Source organism: Schistocerca americana, chromosome 10, assembly GCF_021461395.2.
Source record: "Schistocerca americana isolate TAMUIC-IGC-003095 chromosome 10, iqSchAmer2.1, whole genome shotgun sequence".
Classification (NCBI taxonomy): Eukaryota; Metazoa; Arthropoda; class Insecta; order Orthoptera; family Acrididae; genus Schistocerca; species Schistocerca americana.
The window spans coordinates 161112974-161134152 of NC_060128.1; the positions used below are offsets into that span (position 1 = coordinate 161112974).

At 45.6% G+C, this 21179-nt stretch overlaps 1 protein-coding gene and 2 non-coding genes across 3 annotated transcripts in view; 2 read left to right on the forward strand and 1 right to left on the reverse strand.

The window, feature by feature from the left end:
• Positions 1-21179, forward strand: part of LOC124552324 — a 143072-nt gene that overhangs the window by 42018 nt on the left and 79875 nt on the right. The gene's annotated exons all lie outside the window — the stretch shown is intronic.
• Trnap-cgg lies at positions 14725-14799 on the reverse strand. The gene has a single exon. It is a non-coding gene; the product is annotated as a tRNA-Pro (tRNA).
• On the forward strand, positions 14985-15059 carry Trnas-cga. Its single transcript has one exon. It is a non-coding gene; the product is annotated as a tRNA-Ser (tRNA).

Below are 21179 nucleotides of genomic sequence, written 5' to 3' on the forward strand. Positions count from 1 at the left end.
GAATCAAAAGAAAAAACTACAAAGAGCGAAACTCGTGTAGCTTGAAGGGGGAAACCAGATGGTTCTAGCGTTGGCCCACTAGATGGCGCTGCCATAGTTCAAAAGGATATCAACTGCGCTTTTTCAATTTTGAGCACCCATTTTTTATTACATATTCGTGTAGTACGTAAAGAAATATGAATGTTTTAGATGGACCACTTTTTTCGCTTTGTGATAGATGGCGCTGTAATAGTCACAAATGTATAAGTACGTAATATCACGTAACATTCCGCCAGTGGGGACGGTATTTGCTTCGTGATACATTACCCGTGTTAAAATAGACCGTTTACCAATTGCGGAAAAGGTCGATATCGTGTTAATGTATGGCTATTGCGATCAAAATGCCCAACGGGCGTGTGCTATGTATATTGCTCGGCATCCTGGACGACATCATCCAAGTGTCCGGACCGTTCGCCGGATACTTACGTTATTTAGGGAAACAGGAAATCTTCAGCCTCATGTGAAGCATCAACCATGACCTTCAACAAATGAAGATGCCCAAGTAGGTGTTTTAGCTGCTGTCGCGGCTAATCCGCACATCAGTAGCTGACAAATTGCTCGAGAATAGGGAATCTCAAAAACGTCGGTCTTGGGAATCCTACATAAACATCGACTGCACGCGTACCACATTTACATGCACGAAGAATTGCATGGCGACGACTTTGAACGTCGTGTACAGTTCTGCCACTGGGCACAAGAGCAATTACGGGACGATGACAGATTTTTTGCGCGCGTTCTATTTAGCGACGAAGCGTCATTCACCAACAGCGGTAACGTAAACCGCCATAAATGCACTATTGGGCAACGAAAAATCCACGATGGCTGCGACAAGTGGAACATCAGCGACCTTGGTGGGTTAATGTATGGTGCGGCATTATCCGAGGAAGGATAATTGGCCCCCATTTTATCGATGGCAATCTAAATGGTGCAATGTATGCAGATTTCCTACGTAATGTTCTACCGATGTTACTACAAGATGTTTCACTGCATGACACAATGGCGATGTACTTCCAACATGATGGATGTCCGGCACATAGCTTGCGTGCGGTTGAAGCGGTATTGAATAGCATATTTCATGACAGGTGGATTGGTCGTCGAAGCACCATACCGTGGCCCGCACGTTCACCTAATCTGACGTCCCCGGATTTCTTTCTGTGTGGAAAGTTGAAGGATATTTGCTGCTGTCGTGATCCACCGACAACGCCTGACAACGTGCGTCAGCGCATTGTCAATGCATGTGCGAACATTGCAGAAGGCGAACTACTCGCTGTTGAGAGGAATGTCGTTACACGTATAGCCAAATGCATTGAGGATGACGGACATCATATTGAGCATTTATTCCATTAATGTGGTATTTACAGGTAATCACGCTGTAACAGCATGCGTTCTCAGAAATGATAAGTTCACAAAGGTACATGTATCACATTGGAACAACCGAAATAAAATATTCAAACGTACCTACATTCTGTATTTTAATTTAAAAAACCTACCTGTTTCCAACTGTTCGTCTAAAATTGTGAGTCGTATGTTTGTGACTATTAAAGCACCATCTATCACAAAGCGAAAAATGTGGTCCAACTAAAACATTCATATTTCTTTACGTACTACACGAATATGTAATAAAAATGGGGGTTCCTATTTAAAAAACGCAGTTGATATCAGTTTGACCTATGGCAGTGCCATCTAGCGGGCCAACGATAGGGCCATCTGGTTTCCCCCTTCAGGCTAGACGTTTCGTTGTTTGTAGTTTTGCGTTTGGCGCTTATTTCGTGAGATATTTGGCCCGGTCACAATCAATGGACCACCCTGTATAACTGCGCGTCACACACTCCGATGAGCAAAAACATTATGACAACGTGTTTAATAGCGTTTTGGCCCGCTTCTCAAACACAGTACATCAGAGATTCTGCTTGGCGAGGATTCTACCAAGCCCTTGATAGGTTTCCTGAAGCATGTGGCATCAAATGTCTATCCGCAGGTCACTAAATTCCCGCAAATTGTGGGAAGTTGTTTAGTGGGTACGCAGCTGGCGCTCAATATCTGTCGAAATGGGTCCGGATCAGGAGCATTTGCTGGCTAAGATATCAATGTGAGTTCACCGTCAAGCTCCTCAAATCACTGCAGCACGTTTCTGGTCCTGTGCTGCGGAGAGTGATCCTACTGGAAGATGTCATCGCCATGAGAGAAGACCTCAACCATGAAGGAATGCAGGTGGTCCACAATAATGTTCACATAGTTCACTGTTATCATGATGTCTTCGAGTACTGTCATAGGCCCCATACTGCCGAACTCAGTGTACCTCATATAACAATTCTGCTCTCGCTGGTCTGGATCTGTGGGGCGGTGCACGTTTCAAGCACCATTCGCATGGATGACGGTGTGTAACGACGCAACGATCTACCTGTTGTAACAAAAAATGCGATTCATTCGACTGGAGACACTTTTTTATTGATCCACGGTGAAAGTGATGCTGTGAACACCGCATTCGTAACTGACGATGTCGTTGGCTCGACACAGGAACAGGTAGGGGTTGTGTGATGTGGAGCTCCATGTTCAATAGTGGCCTTTGAACTTTCTGTTCTGAAACACTTGTGACTGGAACAACATTGTACTCTGACATCAAATCTGCCACAGATCGATGGTTGTCCTGGCTTACACAGTGGGGGATCCTCCGACCACTACGTTTTGTGATGAGACGTGGTCGTCCAATACCACACGGCCTACGCGTTATTCCGGCAACGGCCTTGCCGCTGTGGATACACCGGTTCCCGTGAGATCACCGAAGTGCTGTCGGGCGTGGCCGGCACTAGGATGAGTGACCATCCGGGCCCGCTTGCGCTGTTGCCATTTTTCGGGGCGCACTCAGCCTCTTGATGCCAATTGAGGAGCTACTCGACCGAATAGTAGCGTCTCCGGTTAAAGAAAACGATCATAACGACCGGGAGAACGTTGTGCTGATCACACACCCCTCCTATCTGCATCCTCACCTGAGGATGACACGGCGGTCGAATGGTCATGGTGGGTCACTTTTGGCTTGAAGACGGAGTGCTGCTGCTGATGTTGCTGCTACGCGTTATTCCGCCATCCTTCAACCACTTTCTATATGTGCTCACGACAGTAGTACTCCAAAAGGTGACCAACTTCGCCGTTTCAGAGATTCTCGTTACCGGCCGCAACGCAGCAACAATGTTGTTGTCGTTCTTGTGGTCTTCAGTCCTGAGACTGGTTTGATGCAGCTTTCCATGCTACTCTATCCTGTGCAAGCTTCTTCAACTCCCAGTACCTACTGCAACCTACATCCTTTTGAATCTGCTTAGTGTATTCATATCTTGGCCTCCTTCTATGATTTTTACCCTCCGCGCTGCCCTCCAATGGTAAATTTGTGATCCCTTGATGCCTCAGAACATGTCCTACAAACCGGTCCCTTCTTCTTGTCAAGTTGTGCCACAAACTCCTCTTCTCCCCAATTCTATTCAATACATCCTCATTAGTTATGTGATCTACCCATCTAATCTTCAGCATTCTTCTGTAGCACCACATTTCGAAAGCTTCTATTCTCTTCTTGTCCAAACTATTTATCGTCCATGTTTCACTTCCATACATGGCTACACTTAATACAAATACTTGCAGAAACGACTTCCTTACACTTAAATCTATACTCGATGTTAACAAATTTCTCTTCTTCAGAAACTCTCTCCTTACCATTGCCAGTCTACATTTTATATACTCTCTACTTCGACCATCATCAGTTATTTTGCTCCCAAAATAGCGAAAGTCCTTTACTACTTTAAGTGTCTCATTTCCTAATCTAATTCCCTCAGCATCACCCGACTTAATTCGACTACATTCTATTATCCTCATTATGCCTTTGTTGATGTTCATCTTATATCCGCCTTTCAAGACGCTGTCCATTCCCTCCTGGCAGATTAAAACTGTGTACCGGACCGAGACTCGAAGTCGGGACCTTTGCCTTTCGCAGGCAAGTGCTCTACCATATGAGCTACCCAAGCACGACTCACGCCCCGTCCTCACAGCTTTACTTCTGCCAGTACTTGCCAGTAGCTGTGAGGACGGGGTGTGAGTCGTACTTGAGTAGCTCAGATGGTAGAGCACTTGCCCGCGAAAGGCAAAGCTCCCGAGTTCGAGTCTCAGTACGGCACACAGTTTTAATCTGCCATGAAGTTTCATATCAGCGCACTCTCCGCTGCAGAGTGAAAATCTCATTCTGGCTACTGTCCATTCCGTTCAATTGCTCTTCCAAATCCTTTGCTGTCTCGTACAGAATTACAATGTCATCAGTTAACATCAAAGTTTTTATTTCGTCTCCATGGATTTTAAAACCTACTCCGAATTTTTCTTTTGTTTCCTTTACTACTTGCTCAATATACACATTGAATAACACCGGGGAGAGGCTACAACCCTGTCTCATTCCCTTCCCAACCACTGCTTCCCTTTCATGCCCCTCGACTCTTACACTGCCATTGGGTTCCTGTACAAATTGTAAATAGCCTTTCGATCCCTGTATTTTACCCCTGCCACCTTTAGAATTGGAAAGATAGTATTCCAGTCAATAGTCAAAAGCTTTCTCTAAGTCTCACCAGATGGTAGAGTTTTGTCAGGACTGGCTCTCCCAAGGCTGCCAGTAGTTCTAATGGAATGTTGTCTACTCTCGGGGCCTTGTATCGACTCAGGTGTTTCAGTGCTCTGTCAAACTCTTCACACAGTATCGTATCTCCCATTTCATCTTCATCTACATCCTCTTCCATTTCCATAATATTGTCCTCAAGTATATCGCCCTTGAATAGACCCTCTATATACTCCTTCCACCTTTCTGCTTTCCCATCTTTGCTTAGAACTGGGTTTCCATCATAGCTCTTGATATTCATAAAAGTGGTACTCTTTTGTGCAAAGGTCTCTTTAATTTTCCTATAGGCAGTATCTATCTTACCCCTAGTGAGACAAGCCTCTACATCCTTACATTTGTCCTCTAGCCGTCCCTGTTTAGCCATTTTGCATTTCCTGTTGATCTCATTTTTGAGACGTTTGTATTCCTTTTTGCCTGCTTCATTTACTGTATTTTTATATTTTCTCTTTTCATCATTTGAATTCAATATTTCTTGTGTTACCCATAGATTTCTACTAGCCCTCGTCTTTTTACCTACTTGATCCTTTGCGGCGTTCACTACATCATCCCTCAGAGCTATCCATTCTTCTTCTATTGTATTTCTTTCCCCAATTTCTGTCAATTGTTCCCTTTTCCTCTCCCTGAAACTCTGTACAACCTCTGGTTTAGTCAGCTTATCCAGGTCCCATCTTCTTAAATTCCCACCTTTTTGCAGCTTCTTCAGTTTTAATCTACAGTTCATAACCAATAGATTGTGGTCAGTGTCCACATCTGCCCCTGGAAATGTCTTACAATTTAAAACCTGGTTCCTAAATCTCTGTCTTACCATTATATAATCTAACTGATACCTCCTAGTTTCTCCAGGATTCTTCCATGTATACAACCTTATTTTATGATTCTTGAACCAAGTGTTAGATATGATTAAGTTATGCTCTGTGCATAATTCTACTATACGGCTTCCTCTTTCATTTCTTACCCCCAATCCATATTCACCTACTATGTTTCCTTCTTTCCCTTTTCGTACTCTCGAATTCCAGTCACCCATGACTATTAAATTTTGGTCTCCCTTCACTACCTGAATAATTTCTTTTATCTCATCATACATTTCATGAATTTCTTCATCATCTGCAAAGCTAGTTGGCATATAAACTTGTACTACTGTAGTAGGCATGGGCTTGGTGTCTATTTTGGCCACAATAATGCGTTCACTGTGCTGTTTGTAGTAGCTTACCCGCACTCCTATTTTTTATTCATTATTAAACCTACTCCTGCATTACCTCTATATGATTTTGTATTTATAACCCTGTATTCACCTGACCAGAAGTCTTGTTCCTCCTTCCACCGGACTTCACTAATTCCCACTATATCTATCTTTAACCTATCCATTTCCCTTTTTAAATTTTCTAACCTACCTGCCCGATTAAGGGATCTGACATTCCACACTCCGATCCGTAGAATGCCAGTTTTCTTTTTCCTGATAACGACGTCCTCTTGAATAGTCCCCACCCGGAGTTCCGAATGGGGGACTATTTTACCTCCGGAATATTTTACCCAAGAGGACGCCATCATCATTTAATCATACAAAAATGGTTGAAATGGCTCTGAGCACTATGGGACTTAACTGCTGAGGTCCTCAGTCCCCTAGAACTTAGAACTACTTAAACCTAACTAACCCAAGGACATCACACACATCCATGCCCGAGGCAGGATTCGAACCTGCGGACGTAGCGGTCGTGCGGTTCGAGACTGTAGCGCCTAGAACCGCTCAACCACACTGGCCGGCATTTAATCATACAGTAAAGCTGCATGCCCTCGGGAAAAATTACGACTGTAGTTTCCCCTTGGTTTCAGCCGTTCACAGTACCAGCACAGCAAGGCCGGTTTGGTTAGTGTTACAAGGCCAGGTCAGTCAATCATCCAGACTGTTGCCCATGCAACAAAACCGCTTACATCAGTAGAGTTCCGCATTTGTGGCCCGTATCTTCGCTATAATGACTGCGCATTCGTCCTCTTCCGCTTACGTTCTTTCCCTACTGTGTCACGTGCCCGCCACATCACCAGGAGGCATTCAACCTTGCGGTGGACAGCGGTCGTAATGTTTTGGCTCATCAGTGTAGTTCACGAGATATGACGTGATAAACATTGAGATCCGTAGAAAACAATCTTTTCTTAAAACGTATCTACGTCCTTATACCGAGAGAGTTTATGGACTTGCAACGAACCTCATACGTAATTTCAAACCTTTTCTAAATTTTTCACGCTTATATGCTCAACGACAAATTTTAACAAATTAATTATTTTAATCCACAATGGTTGCAATTATTGTTCCTTTACTGAGCGTGAAAATAACCGCTACCAGTCACAGTAGACGGTGAGTTTGTTTAACACACGACCGGTTTCTGGCTTGCGCCCATCTTCAGGTGGTTTACGTTCAGGTACAAATTTCCGTTTTCATTGTTGGAGATAAATAAGGCTCGCGTACCCGTATCATTTCTACATTATATTTATCCCATTTGTTACAAAAATATTTAGTTTTTTACACGTTACCTGTATGTTATTCACCGTTATAATTACTTCCATACAATGCCTTTAAATGTTAGTATATCCAGACACACATGCATTCACTGCGACATTTGAACGTGACTGTTTCATACGTGGTAGTTTGATTGTTTTCCTGGTTGCGTATAAAGAGACAGAGTTGCTCATTATTATGTGATTACACATTAGCAGAAAAATCACTAGAACGAGTCGCATGCGTTACGTATCTGGTCGTATGCATAAGGTGCGATTTAAGGTGGAAGTAAGGTACGCTATGACTACGTTTACATTTATTTTTAAAGGTCTTACCAAGAGCTCAAGTAACGACAACTAATGTATGACGGAGGAAGGGATAAGGAGGAGGCACTAAATGAAAAATTATGTCGATTGTGTGGAAAAATCGCCGGGGGGAGGGGAGTGGTGCCAATGGATAAGTCGCTTGGATGGAAAAAATGATCTAGAACTGACCCTGAAAGTAGTCCGCCCAGAGAGGAGGTAGCTCACAAAACCCTAATTCGACCAATACTTGAATATTGCTCGGCAGTCTAGGACCCATACTGGATGGGACTGATGGTATAAATAAATATACAGGGTGACAATTACTGATCTATATGAAATAAAATTGTCGTAACTTCTGAATGATTTGCGTTAGGACATTCAAACTGCACTGTTGGTCGCGGGGCATGATAGGAATTAGTATGCGCATGTGTGGTTTAATTTAGCGACGAAGTCTACTTTCGTTTGGATGCATTCTTCATTAAACAAAATTGACGTATTTGGCGCACTGAGAATCCGCATTTCGCGCTCGAGCAGTCTGGTGTCCCTCTACGGGTGACTTTGTGGTGTGCAGTGTCCAGTCACGGAATAATAGGTGCGATATTCCGTTACGGTACAGTGACTACCGAACGATACGTGAAGATTTTCGAAGATGATTTCATCCCCGTTATCCAAAGTGACCCTGGTTTCGATAAGATGTGGTTCATGCAAGACAGAGCTCGACGTCATAGAAGCAGGAGAGTGTTTGACGTCCTGGAGGAGCACTTTGGGGGCAGCGTTTATCTGGGCTACCCAGAGCCCACTGGCATGGGCCTCGATTGGCCACCATATTCTCCGATTCTGAACACATGCGACTGCTCTTTGTGGGGCTATATTAAAGACAAGGTGTACAGCAATAACCCCAAAGCCATTGCTGAGCTGAAAACAGCCATTCAGAACGTCATCTGCAACATCGATGTTCCAACGTTTCAACGGATCAGGCAGAAGTTCGCTTTTCGTCTGCGCCACATCATCGCCAGAGATGGCATGCATATCGAACATGTCATAACCTGAATCCGAATATCTGTAGTGATGTTTACATGTTGAATGAAGTGTGTTAAAGCCGTAGTTTGTAACTAATTTTACGCATTTTTTAGGTGTAGTTCGATAATTTTCGCCCTGTACAATATTCACAGAAGAACAGCGTATTTCGTCATTGGTTCATCGAGTAAGCGCGTAAACGTCACGGAAATGTTCAGCCAACTCTAGTGGCAGACCCTGCAAGAGAGGCGAAGTGCCTGATGGTGAGGTTTACTGTTAAATTTCTTAAAACGTACGTCCGTAGAAGAGTCAACGAATACACTAATTCCTCCTACGTATATCTCTGGGAAAAAACATGGAGACAGAATCAGAGATATTCGAAACCGCACGGAGGCTTAAAGAACAATCCTGAGCGGTAAGAAAGAAATTTTATTTCCAGCACTAACAACGTCGACTCTCAAGAGCATTGTAAAACACGATTTAAACGGGGATGTGCCAAGCATTGGAGAGAGGGATGGAAACGACGCGACGCGTTTCTACGACCGTTTTAGAAAACAAAAGCAAATAGCGCTTCACTGCCCATTTAAACATACCTAAAGCCTCACAGAGAGACAAAAAGTAAATGAAGCCAAAACTAGCGTAAAGAGCCATGCGTGCAGCGTTCAATAAATTCGAAAGTAAAATTCTGTATATCGACTTGACAGGAAGTCCTAAGAAGTTTTGGCCTTTATTTAAACCTGTACACGTATCGAAGCCATAATTCGTCTAGACATCCTTATGACCATAATGGCAATGAAACGGAAGACGATATAGAAAAGACCAAAATACTAGACGCCATTTTCCGAAACTTTTTCTCAAAAGAAGATAGCACTGGAGTTCCCCCTTTACATTGTCGCCCGAACCACTAATTGGCTGACAGCGAAACGACTGACCGTGGGGTAGAAAAGCAGCTGAAATCAGTCAGCGAAGGAGAGGCCACGGCAACTGGATGGATACCAGTACGATTCTACACAGAGTATGCGAAATGACTTGCCCGTCTTCTACGCTGAAGCGCCAAAGAAACATGGTGCTGGGAGTAGCATTTCACCTTGAAAACAAACAAATGTAACGTATTGGCAATACATAGACAGAAACACCGTTTGTTTAATGGTTACAAAACTGCAGAACAGTCACTGGAAGCAGTTCGGACTGATGTGAAGTGGAACGACCACATAAAATTAACTGCGATTAAGCCAGATGCCAAACTGAGAGTCACTGGAAAACCCCTCAGGAATGTAGTATATCAACAAAGGAAACAGCTTAGAAAATGCTTGTTCGACCAATACTTGAGTATTACTAGTCGGTATGAGAACCGTACCAGAGAGGATGATAGAGAAAATAGAGAAAATCCAAAGAAGAACGGCGCATTTCGTTACAGGTTCACTTAATAAGCACGAAAAGGTCACAGCAATCATTTACGACCTCCAGCGGCAGACGTTGCAAGAGGGGCGTACTTCAACACAATGTGGTTTATTGCCAAAGTTTCGAGAGCGTACGTTCCTCGAAAATTCATCTAGTATACTGCTTCCTTCTACGTATGTACCACTAAAACGCAATGAATATAAAATTAAAGAGATTAGAGCTCACATGGAGGATTAATGGCAATCGTTATTCCCAAGGAGCCATTCACGACAGTCCTACACGAAGTACCCTTCGCCACACACCATAACGTGGTTTCCGCCGACAGAGATGTGGATGTACAGGCAGGAGCGATTCTGCCTTATGGTGTGAACGCAGTGACTGAGCCAAACAGATGGTCTGAGCTCCAGTGTCGGACCGCTTGGCTGTGGTTTTCTCAGGGAGGGCAGTAGTAGTAATGCGACGGAGGGGGGTTATTGAAGATGCGGACGAAAATATTGCCGGCCTGGCTCTATACTGGGGGCCGGATTCCCTCCCACCGCCCGCCCCCACAGCAGATTCGGCCCATCTTGGGGCGTTTCCCCCTCCCCCCCCCCCCCTGGTTCCACACCACCACCCACACCTCCCTCCCTGCGCCTCCGAGATATTCTTGAGGCTTTAATCTCGGCCGCCAGAATTGGATATTTTAATTACGCGAGACAAAGGGCCACCGACGCGCCTTTATGGCGGCGACAAAGACGTCGCCGGCTGCCCTAATCATTTCCAGTCTCCTGAACATTACGGCGGCCCGCTCCGGTTCCCCATTGTATTGGGCGCAAAGTGTGGCAGATAAACCCGAGGAAAGAAATCGGCAGGAGCAAATATCTACCCCCTCAAGTGGAATCGAATCCGCAGATATTGAAACTCACTAACTTCCTTCGATGATTCCGTTCTTTTACACACGAAAATTTTTGCAGCCAAACGACCCACGACATGCAGATCAATCAAACGAAACGGATAGAGTCTTGCAAAGAGGTCATGAAATGAAGAGCGACACAGATAAGACAGTAATTATGGAATGTAGTCGACTTGATCAGGAAGCGATGAGGGAATAAGTTATGGACAGAACACTGAAAGTAGTACACGTGTTTTGCTATTTTGGTAGCAAAGTACTGGGTGGTTACAATTAAAGTGCAATTTCTCACAAAGGTCCAGTGTGGTTTGCAGCGAAACTAATACGGAAACGATTTACGCTGAAAAAGAATTTGTTTTACTTTTGGCCGCCAGGTGCAAATCTGATGTATAGACATTTTCGCATATGTAATGGATTAGGAACGGGGCATGGGTAGAAAATATCAGACAAAAGCCCGATGTTGATGTTATTATTAACTGTTGCTTACACAATGTGTTCAGTCTGAGCACCTGAGGCGCCGACGAGATGCTGTACAGCGACAGATTTCCATCTGGTGGCAAAACTTGGAACTAATATTTTTCCAGTTTAAATCGGTTCCGCACCAACGCATTAGAATATCTACCAACTTTCGCTGCAGTTCGATGACTGCAGCACACGCTGGAAATATGTTAGTAGCTGCTCTTTAATTATAGCCACTTGGTAGCTAAGACAAAAGCAGAGAGGAGATGAAATGTAGCCTGGCAATAGCGCCAAAAGCGTTTTTGAAAGAGATAAATTCGTTAACATCGAATACAAATACATTGTGAAAACACTAATTTTAATATTAATAAACAACAGCCTTAGTTGCACCGTTTACCTAGAATTTATCTAGGTTTCAGTCGGAATAACCCAACCTTCTTCAGAATAATAGTAACTACCGTTTGTCCATAGTGGACAATATGTATGGTAAATATACGAGATAAGGTGAAACAGAGGGAACTTATGAAATTATTTGTGAAAAGGTATAATACTTTTATTGTCAGAAGTACGGGGGGTTTTGGGCATCTGCAGAAGGCTTACATACGTAGAAGAGTTGCGTGTCCTGTTTCCGAACACAGTTGAAACGCTATAGTTAGTCATAAAATTAGACTGAAGATAGAGGTGGAGAGAATAAATGACCTATTGTTGATGCAACAAGTATATTTAGCCTAGGTGAAAGAACTGAAGATACTATCAAGAAATTTAATACGGACGGTCGCGAAGTGGGGCCGAGGCAGTTCCAGATAAGTTTTACAGTCTGACAATAATTAATGGATATGTACACTCCTGGAAATTGAAATAAGAACACCGTGAATTCATTGTCCCAGGAAGGGGAAACTTTATTGACACATTCCTGGGGTCAGATACATCACATGATCACACTGACAGAACCACAGGCACATAGACACAGGCAACAGAGCATGCACAATGTCGGCACTAGTACAGTGTATATCCACCTTTCGCAGCAATGCAGGCTGCTGTTCTCCCATGAAGACGATCGTAGAGATGCTGGATGTAGTCCTGTGGAACGGCTTGCCATGCCATTTCCACCTGGCGCCTCAGTTGGACCAGCGTTCGTGCTGGACGTGCAGACCGCGTGAGACGACGCTTCATCCAGTCCCAAACATGCTCAATGGGGGACAGATCCGGAGATCTTGCTGGACAGGGTAGTTGACTTACACCTTCTAGAGCACGTTGGGTGGCACGGGATACATGCGGACGTGCATTGTCCTGTTGGAACAGCAAGTTCCCTTGCCGGTTTAGGAATAGCAGAACGATGGGTTCGATGACGGTTTGGATGTACCGTGCACTATTCAGTGTCCCCTCGACGATCACCAGTGGTGTACGGCCAGTGTAGGAGATCGCTCCCCACACCATGATGCCGGGTGTTGGCCCTGTGTGCCTCGGTCGTATGCAGTCCTGATTGTGGCGCTCACCTGCACGGCGCCAAACACGCATACGACCATCATTGGCACCAAGGCAGAAGCGACTCTCATCGCTGAAGACGACACGTCTCCATTCGTCCCTCCATTCACGCCTGTCGCCACACCACTGGAGGCGGGCTGCACGATGTTGGGGCGTGAGCGGAAGACGGCCTAACGGTGTGCGAGACCGTAGCCCAGCTTCATGGAGACGGTTGCGAATGGTCCTCGCCGATACCCCAGGAGCAACAGTGTCCCTAATTTGCTGGGAAGTGGCGGTGCGGTCCCCTACGGCACTGGGTAGGATCCTACGGTCTTGGCGTGCATCCGTGCGTCGCTGCGGTCCGGTCCCACGTCGACGGGCACGTGCACCTTCCGCCGACCACTGGCGACAACATCGATGTACTGTGGAGACCTCGCGCCCCACGTGTTGAGCAATTCGGCGGTACGTCCACCCGGCCTCCCGCATGCCCACTATACGCCCTCGCTCAAAGTCCGTCAACTGCACATACGGTTCACGTCCACGCTGTCGCGGCATGCTACCAGTGTTAAAGACTGCGATGGAGCTCCGTATGCCACGGCAAACTATCTGACACTGACGGCGGCGGTGCACAAATGCTGCGCAGCTAGCGCCATTCGACGGCCAACACCGCGGTTCCTGGTGTGTCCGCTGTGCCGTGCGTGTGATCATTGCTTGTACAGCCCTCTCGCAGTGTCCGGAGCAAGTATGGTGGGTCTGACACACCGGTGTCAATGTGTTCTTTTTTCCATTTCCAGGAGTGTAGTTTTAGCTTCACGATATCCACTATGGACAAACGGTAGTTACTGTTATTCTGAAGAAGATTGTGTTATTCCGACTGAAACCTGGGTAAATTCTAGGTAAACGATGCAACTGAGGCTGTTGATTATTAAAATTAAAATTAATATTTATGCAGTTGCTGACAGGGCTGCGAAATGTTGAAGATATTTTCGAAACACCGTAATTATCTGTCACTGTGAACAGAAGTTTGAAACGTTGCTCAGTGGTGCCTACGACCATCCTCTCTGTCACTGTGCAAATGGGTGGCACCCTGCGACGTCCCATTCGCGCTCGGTGATGCTTCAAACAGCAACGCGTGGACACAGGCGGAAAGGAAAAGGCCGGAGCTCAACAGTTCGCGTGAGATGTAAAGCGGATTAATGATGTCATATTGGCATCAACTTTCATCATAATTCTGCCCAGTGCCATCGTGGACGTTTCAGACCAAGGGAAAGTCCTCACATGCCCTCTAGCGCACATTTCACGCCTCCTTCGAAAGCATCTCTGATGGACGTCAGAACGGCAACTCTCAGCTTTGAAATCACGCGATTTTCCTGTAGGTGGGCAAGGAAAACATTTCAGACACCGCCGCTCAGAATCGACGAGAAAAGGTCTCATGGGTTCGAATAAATGGCGTATATCGAACCAACCTTTTCTCAGTGGCTTTGATTCCCACACGATTTGCTGTCGAAGGAGATAGTTCACAATGTTATGAGCATCAGAATAACTTTCTCGACAACCTCTGATACTGCTGACCCCCCCCCCCCCCCCCCCCTCCCCTTAGACCATTCAACCCTTCTCTAAGGATATTCAGTTCAGCACTATTGAAAATCCTATAGTCGCAGTACAACCAATAGGCCTTCGTTCCATCCACGCTTTTCTTAGGTACAATCACCACGAGTGCACCCACGGCCTGATACTTTACTCATTAGTACTGCCCCATAACGGATGATTAACGAACTCCCAAATCATTGGTTAGATACACAATATGGTTTACATGGGTGATTTGTCCTCAGTCAAGATTCTGTATTGCATTAGTGGTAAAGATCAGAGAGGATTAAACAATTCTGGAAATTCTAATAAGACTTCCTCCATTGCTAATTTCTCTGTTTCTTCTAAACGTTTCACTGGCTCACCTAATGCAGTTGCACAGGCGGATAGTTTATGGCTATGAAACTTCCTGGCAGATTAAAATAGTGTGCCGGACCGAGACTCGAACTCGGGACCTTTGCCTTCCGCGGGCAAGTGCTCTACCAACTGAGCTACCCAAGCACAACTCACGCCCCGTCCTCACAGCTTCACTTCTGCCAGTACCTCGTTTCCTACCTTCCAAACTTTACAGAAGCTCTCCTGCGAACCTTGCAGAACTAGCACTCCTGAAAGAAAAGATATTGCGGAGACATGGCTTACGAGGCGAGGTACTGGCTGAAGTAAAGCTGTGGGGAAGGGGCGGAGTCGTGCTTGGGTAGCTCAGTTGGTAGAGCACTTGCCCGCGAAAGGCAAAGGTCCCGAGTTCGAGTCTCGGTCCGGCATACAGTTTTAATCTGCCAGGAAGTTTCATATCTATGCACACTCCGCTGCAGAGTGAAAATCTCATTCTGGAAACATCCCCCAGGCTGTAGTTAAGCCATGTCTCCGCAATATCCTTTCTTTCAGGAGTGCTAGTTCTGCAAGGTTCGCAGGAGAGCTTCTGTAAAGTTTGTAAGGTAGGAGGCGAGGTACTGGCGAAAGTAAAGCTGTGAGGACGGGGCGTGAGTCGTGCTTGGGTAGCTCAGTTGGTAGAGCACTTGCCCGCGAAAGGCAAAGGTCCCGAGTTCGAGTCTCGGTCCGGCACACAGTTTTAATCTGCCAGGAAGTTTCATATCAGCGCACACTCCGCAGCAGAGTGAAAATTTCATTCAGCTTATGGCTATGGTTCAAATTCATCCTATCCAGATCATTTTCATCTAAAACATCCAAACTGTCAACTATTCACCCATATCTCAAACTATTTATACCGGTAGGTACCAGCCGATCGCTGTGGCCAAGCGGTTATAGGCGTTTCAGTCCGGAACCACGCGGCTACTACGGTTGCAGGTTCGAATCCTACCTCGGGCATGGATGTGTGTGATGTCCTTAGGTTAGTTAGGTTTACGTAGTTCTAAGTCTAGGGGACTGATGACCTCAGATGTTAAGTCCCATAGTGCTAAGAGCCATTTTAACCATTTTGAACCACCTACTCCCCGTCTGCCTCCCATACACACACTATACTCCAGTGCAAAGACCACCGAGCTTTCTCTAATTCACCAATTTCTCCCTTTGGTTCTACCACACATAAATCGCTTATTTACAAACCCCGTTTCCCTGTATCTTGCAGCATTTTATTGTGCAAATTGATCCTTAGTGCCGTTGTACATAGTTTAAATGGTTCATCTTTCATGGGAGATGAACCTGATGGAAGATTGGCATTGAAACGCTTTTTCCCAGACAGAATGATTCCCCATCAAATTTTGTTACATGATGTCCGAGCTTAGTTTTAGCGTGATGCTTATGTAGGAAGTCTAGCCCTAAGACCGGACAGTAACCAGTCATCTATAGGAGGCTAAATTTCCATACATTGCCGAGAATGTTTTGACCCCATCTGAAAACTTAATGTTACTGAACCCAGCGAATATACATCTCCACCACCCACTACGCGTAACCTATAACATGGACTGACTCTTTTCCATGAGGTCCAAATCGCGCTTCTTTGTTGCACACTTCAATAATTTTCCTCTACAGTGAATCATCCCGTCTGACACTCCGCTTGTGGCCAACCGGTGCTATTTCAGCGACGTAGCGCCACGCAGCTTAGGGGTGTCGAAATAATTGCTTGTCGCACTGCCACCTGGGAATCAGTTACTTGTTGTCTCTGAACGTGTTCAGAGTTTGAAAGTTTACCGTCTAACCTCTTTGCCTAAGGACGCCAGATGAAAGTTTATCTCGTCAAGACCTGAATGAAAATTGCGCAACGGATAACTGGGGAGGGGAGTTTGAGAGCGCTACTTAGAGAGTGTGCCCTTTCTGTTCGATACTAGGCAAGGGGCTGGAGGGCTCACACGCTGCTGTGTGGGTCCCTGCATTCTATAGCTTTCATTTTAAATAAATTCCTTTAATTTGACTTCCTTGTGATTTTTAAGGTATGTTAAAGATTGATGACAGTTGATTACCTATTTATTTTAAACATTATCACTCGACTTTACAGCGATTGCAGCAATTGTTTCGGTTTACAGATATTACAGTTTTACAACTTATAGCTCGAGTATATTATATACTAATCTGCACACACATTTCTACGGGTAAGACGGAATTGCGTTGGCCAAATGTATACCACCAATGTCTCCCAATATTTTACATAGGACATTCACTATGTGAGGAGGATAACGGGCAAACTGGGGACCAGATACTTTAACACAGGGGGTCAAATTTCCGGAATTGAACGAGCACATTCATTTCCTTACACAATGCGAAGCTGGCAATAAAAGAATTAGTATAAATAATCAAATACCTCTCTTCCATGCGCTAACATTGAGACAGACGCACTGAGGGCACTTCTGCTCACTTACCCGTCTTCTGTAACACTCCCACGAATATGGCGGGCACCCGGAGGTCTTCCTGGGCCCCGGTGGAGGGGGTGGTCGAACCACTTGGCCGTGACCAACCTCTCCACCCCAAATCTTGTGACACTGGAAAGTCTTTGATTTTTACCTGCCTGTGCTGTCTCTCTGATCCCCTACCCATGAGTAAGGGTGGCACTACTATACTACAGAACTACTTACCAACAAAAGATTTGGCCACGCTTTACGGAAAAGTGTGAGGAGGATTAGGATTGTTCATGTGCAGATTCACATTCACGTTCAAGAAATGCATAATACGCGACACATATAAATACGTAATATGAAGCCTGACACATTTCTTTCCACCCGTCCACATGGGTTCTGTTGCACCCGCGGCCGGTCGCGTCGTGTAATAAAATTGTCTGCGGAGCCGCCTCTGTTTCTATTTCCCAGTGCGAGCGAGCAGCGAAACCTGCTGCTTATAGAGCGGAAACTACTGTACCGTTTCAAGTTCTCATCAGAGATGGGTGCGTGGGACTGGGGGCCTTAATGAAAGGGGTACTTTGAGGGAAATTTTGCCGCTTTGTTCACGCATATGTCGTTGTCGCATCTCTCTTTGGTCACAGTAAGGTGTGAAATAGTAGGGCTGAAAAACAATAAGTGCCCTTTGCCGTGTTCAAATATCGCCCCTAGTTCTTCCACCCTGTACATCAGAGCAAAAACTGTGATCACACTGCAGTCCAAAGGGGTGCGATCACGTTGAGTGGAGTTGCTAGCCCACCATGTCCTTGAGGGTTGCATCTTTCCGATGGCGTCAGAAAAGGTTGTCAAGAACGTCGACCTGTTGTTTATGACACTGCGAACTGTCCTTTTCGACCCGAAAACGTGTGGGAATCAACGCTCCAAGGAAGGGGCTACTTATATTGATGATCCCTTACGGCACCCCTTAAGGTCCTTTCGTGTCGATTCTGAGCCGCGGAGTATCTGAAATGTTCCCTCGGCCACCTATAAGAAAACTGCGTTGGGTGCCGCGGTTCTGATCTCCATAGATAGGCATTAAAAGAAGTGGTTAAATGTGAGATAGAATGGGTGTGTGGCACGTCCTCAGTGGCGTTGGACAGAATTGTGGTTAACTTTGGTGCCACTTTCACATCATTAAGGGGAGTTATAACGGAATATTTTTTTCACATTTTCGGATTCTTCTCTCATTGTAAAATCTTCAATTTTCTACATAAAATGATATACAGGGTGAGTCACCTAACATTACCGCTGGATATATTTCGTAAACCACATCAAATACTGACGAATCGATTCCACAGGCCGAACGTGAGGAGAGGGGCTAGTGTAACTGGTTAATACAAACCGTACAAAAATGCACGGAAGTGTGTTTTTTAACACAAACCTACGTTTTTTTTAAATGGAACCCCGTTAGTTTTGTTAGCACATCTGAACATATAAACAAATACGTAATCAGTGCCGTTTGTTGCATTGTAAAATGTTAATTACATCCGGAGATATTTTAACCTAAAGTTGACGCTTGAGTACCACTCCTCCGCTGTTCGATCTGTGTCTCGGAGAGCACCGAATTACGTAGTGATCCAAAGGGAAAGGTGATGGACCTTAGGTACAGAAGAGACAATACGTCCACATGCTACCTCCTTTTTATTGGTCTTTCTCACTGACGCACATGTACATTACCATGAGTGGTGAGGTACACGTACACACGTGGTTTCCGTTTTCAATTACGGAGTGGAATAGAGTGTGTCCCGACATGTCAGGCCAATAGATGTTCAATGTGGTGGCCATCATTTGCTGCACACAATTGCAATCTCTGGCGTAATGAATGTCGTACACGCCGCAGTACATCTGGTGTAATGTCGCCGCAGGCTGCCACAATACGTTGTTTCATATCCTCTGGGGTTGTAGGCACATCACGGTACACATTCTCCTTTAACGTACCCCACAGAAAGAAGTCCAGAGGTGTAAGATCAGGAGAACGGGCTGGCCAATTTATGCGTCCTCCACGTCCTATGAAACACCCGTCGAACATCATGTCAAGGGTCAGCCTAGTGTTAATTGCGGAATGTGCAGGTGCACCATCATGCTGTACCACATACGTCGACGCGTTTCCAGTGGGACATTTTCGAGCAACGTTGGCAGATCATTCTGTAGAAACCCGATGTATGTTGCAGCTGTTTGGGCCCCTGCAATGAAGTGAGGACCAATGAGGTGGTCGCCAATGATTCCGCAGCATACATTTACAGTCCACGGTCGCTGTCGCTCTACCTGTCTGAGCCAGCGAGGATTGTCCACGGACCAGTAATGCATGTTCCGTAGATTCACTGCCCCGTGGTTTGTGAAACCTGCTTCATCGGTAAACAGGTAGAACTTCAACGCATTCTCTGTTAATGTCGATTGACAGAATTGCACTCGATGTTTAAAGTCATCACCATGTAATTGCTGATGTAGCGACACATGAAACGGGTGAAAGCGGTGACGATGCAGTATGCGCATGACACTACTTTGACTCAGTCCACCGGCTCCCGCAATGTCCCGTGTACTCATGTGTGGGTTCATGGCAACAGCAGCTAACACACGAACTGCACCCGCTTCTCCTGTGACGGGCCTGTTACAGACCCGTTTGCATGCTACGACCATACCTGTTGCATACAGTTGGGGGTAGATGTTTTGCAATGTGCGGCACGTTGGATGCTTTATGTCCGGGTACCGTTCTGCATACACCCTGCAGGCTTCAGCTGCATTTCGTCGACACTCGCCATAGATGAGTATCATCTCCGCCTTTTCAGAGTTCGAATACACCATGGTCACAGTTCCTACAACACTACACTATCACAGACGTCTGGTAACACGGTCTACTACAGTTGGTCTGCGTGCGGAGACGAATGCAGAATAACAATAGCAGCAAGCGCTACATGCGGACACTGCTACAGCTAGACCAAACCACAACAGTGCACTACAGCCACACTCGTAAACACGGTCGTCATCGTGAAGAAGTCCCTGCAGTTGCTGCTCGCCGACCGTGGCCCGTGTTTGTTACAACACCCAACTGAACGTCGGAGGTTTCAAGCGTCAACTTTAGGTTACAATATCTCCGGATGTAATTAACATTTTACAAATGCAACAAACGGCACTGATTACGTATTTGTTTATATGTTCAGATGTGCTAGCAAAACTAACGTGGTTCCATTTAAAAAAACGTAGGTTTGTGTTGAAAAACATACTTCCGTGCATTTTTGTATGGTTTGTATTAAACATTTACACTAACCCCTCTCCTCACGTTCGGTCTGTGGAATCGGTTCGTCAGTATTTGATGTGGTTTACGAAATATATCCAGCGGTAACGTTAGGTGACTCACCCTGTATACACACATTAAAAAAGTTTTGCATCACCTCGTTTCCGAGAATTTCAGAACCTGTACAGAAAAGTGGAATAGAGATTAACATAAACATCATTTCCGCCCTTTTCATTGCTCATGAAATCCACACCATACAGCAAGACCTTCAGAGGTAGTGGTCCAGATCGCTGTAAACACCGGTACCTCTAATACCCAGTAGCACATCCTCTTGCATTGAAGCATGCCTATATTCGTCCTGGCATTCTATCGACAAGTTTATCAAGGCACTGTTGGTCCAGATTGTCCCACTCCTCAACGGCGATTCGGCGTGGATCCTCCAGAGTGGTTGGCGGGTCACGTCGTCCATAAACCGCCCTTTTCAATCTATCCCAGGCATGTTCGATAGGGTTCATGCCTGGATAACATGCTGGCCTCTCTAGTCCAGCGATGTCATTATCGTGAAAGAAGTCATTCACAAGATGTACTCGATGGGGGCGCGAATTGTCGTCCATGCTAATATGCTGCCGATATGGTTGCACTGTCGGTCGAAGGCTGGCATTCACGTATCGTACAGCCGTTACGGCGCCTTCCATGTCCACCAGTGGCGTACGTGGGCTTCACATAATGCCAACAGGGAACCTCCACCTTGCTGCACTCACTGGACAGTGTGTCTAAGGCGTTCAGCCTGACCAGGTTTACTCCAAACACGTCTCCGACGATTGT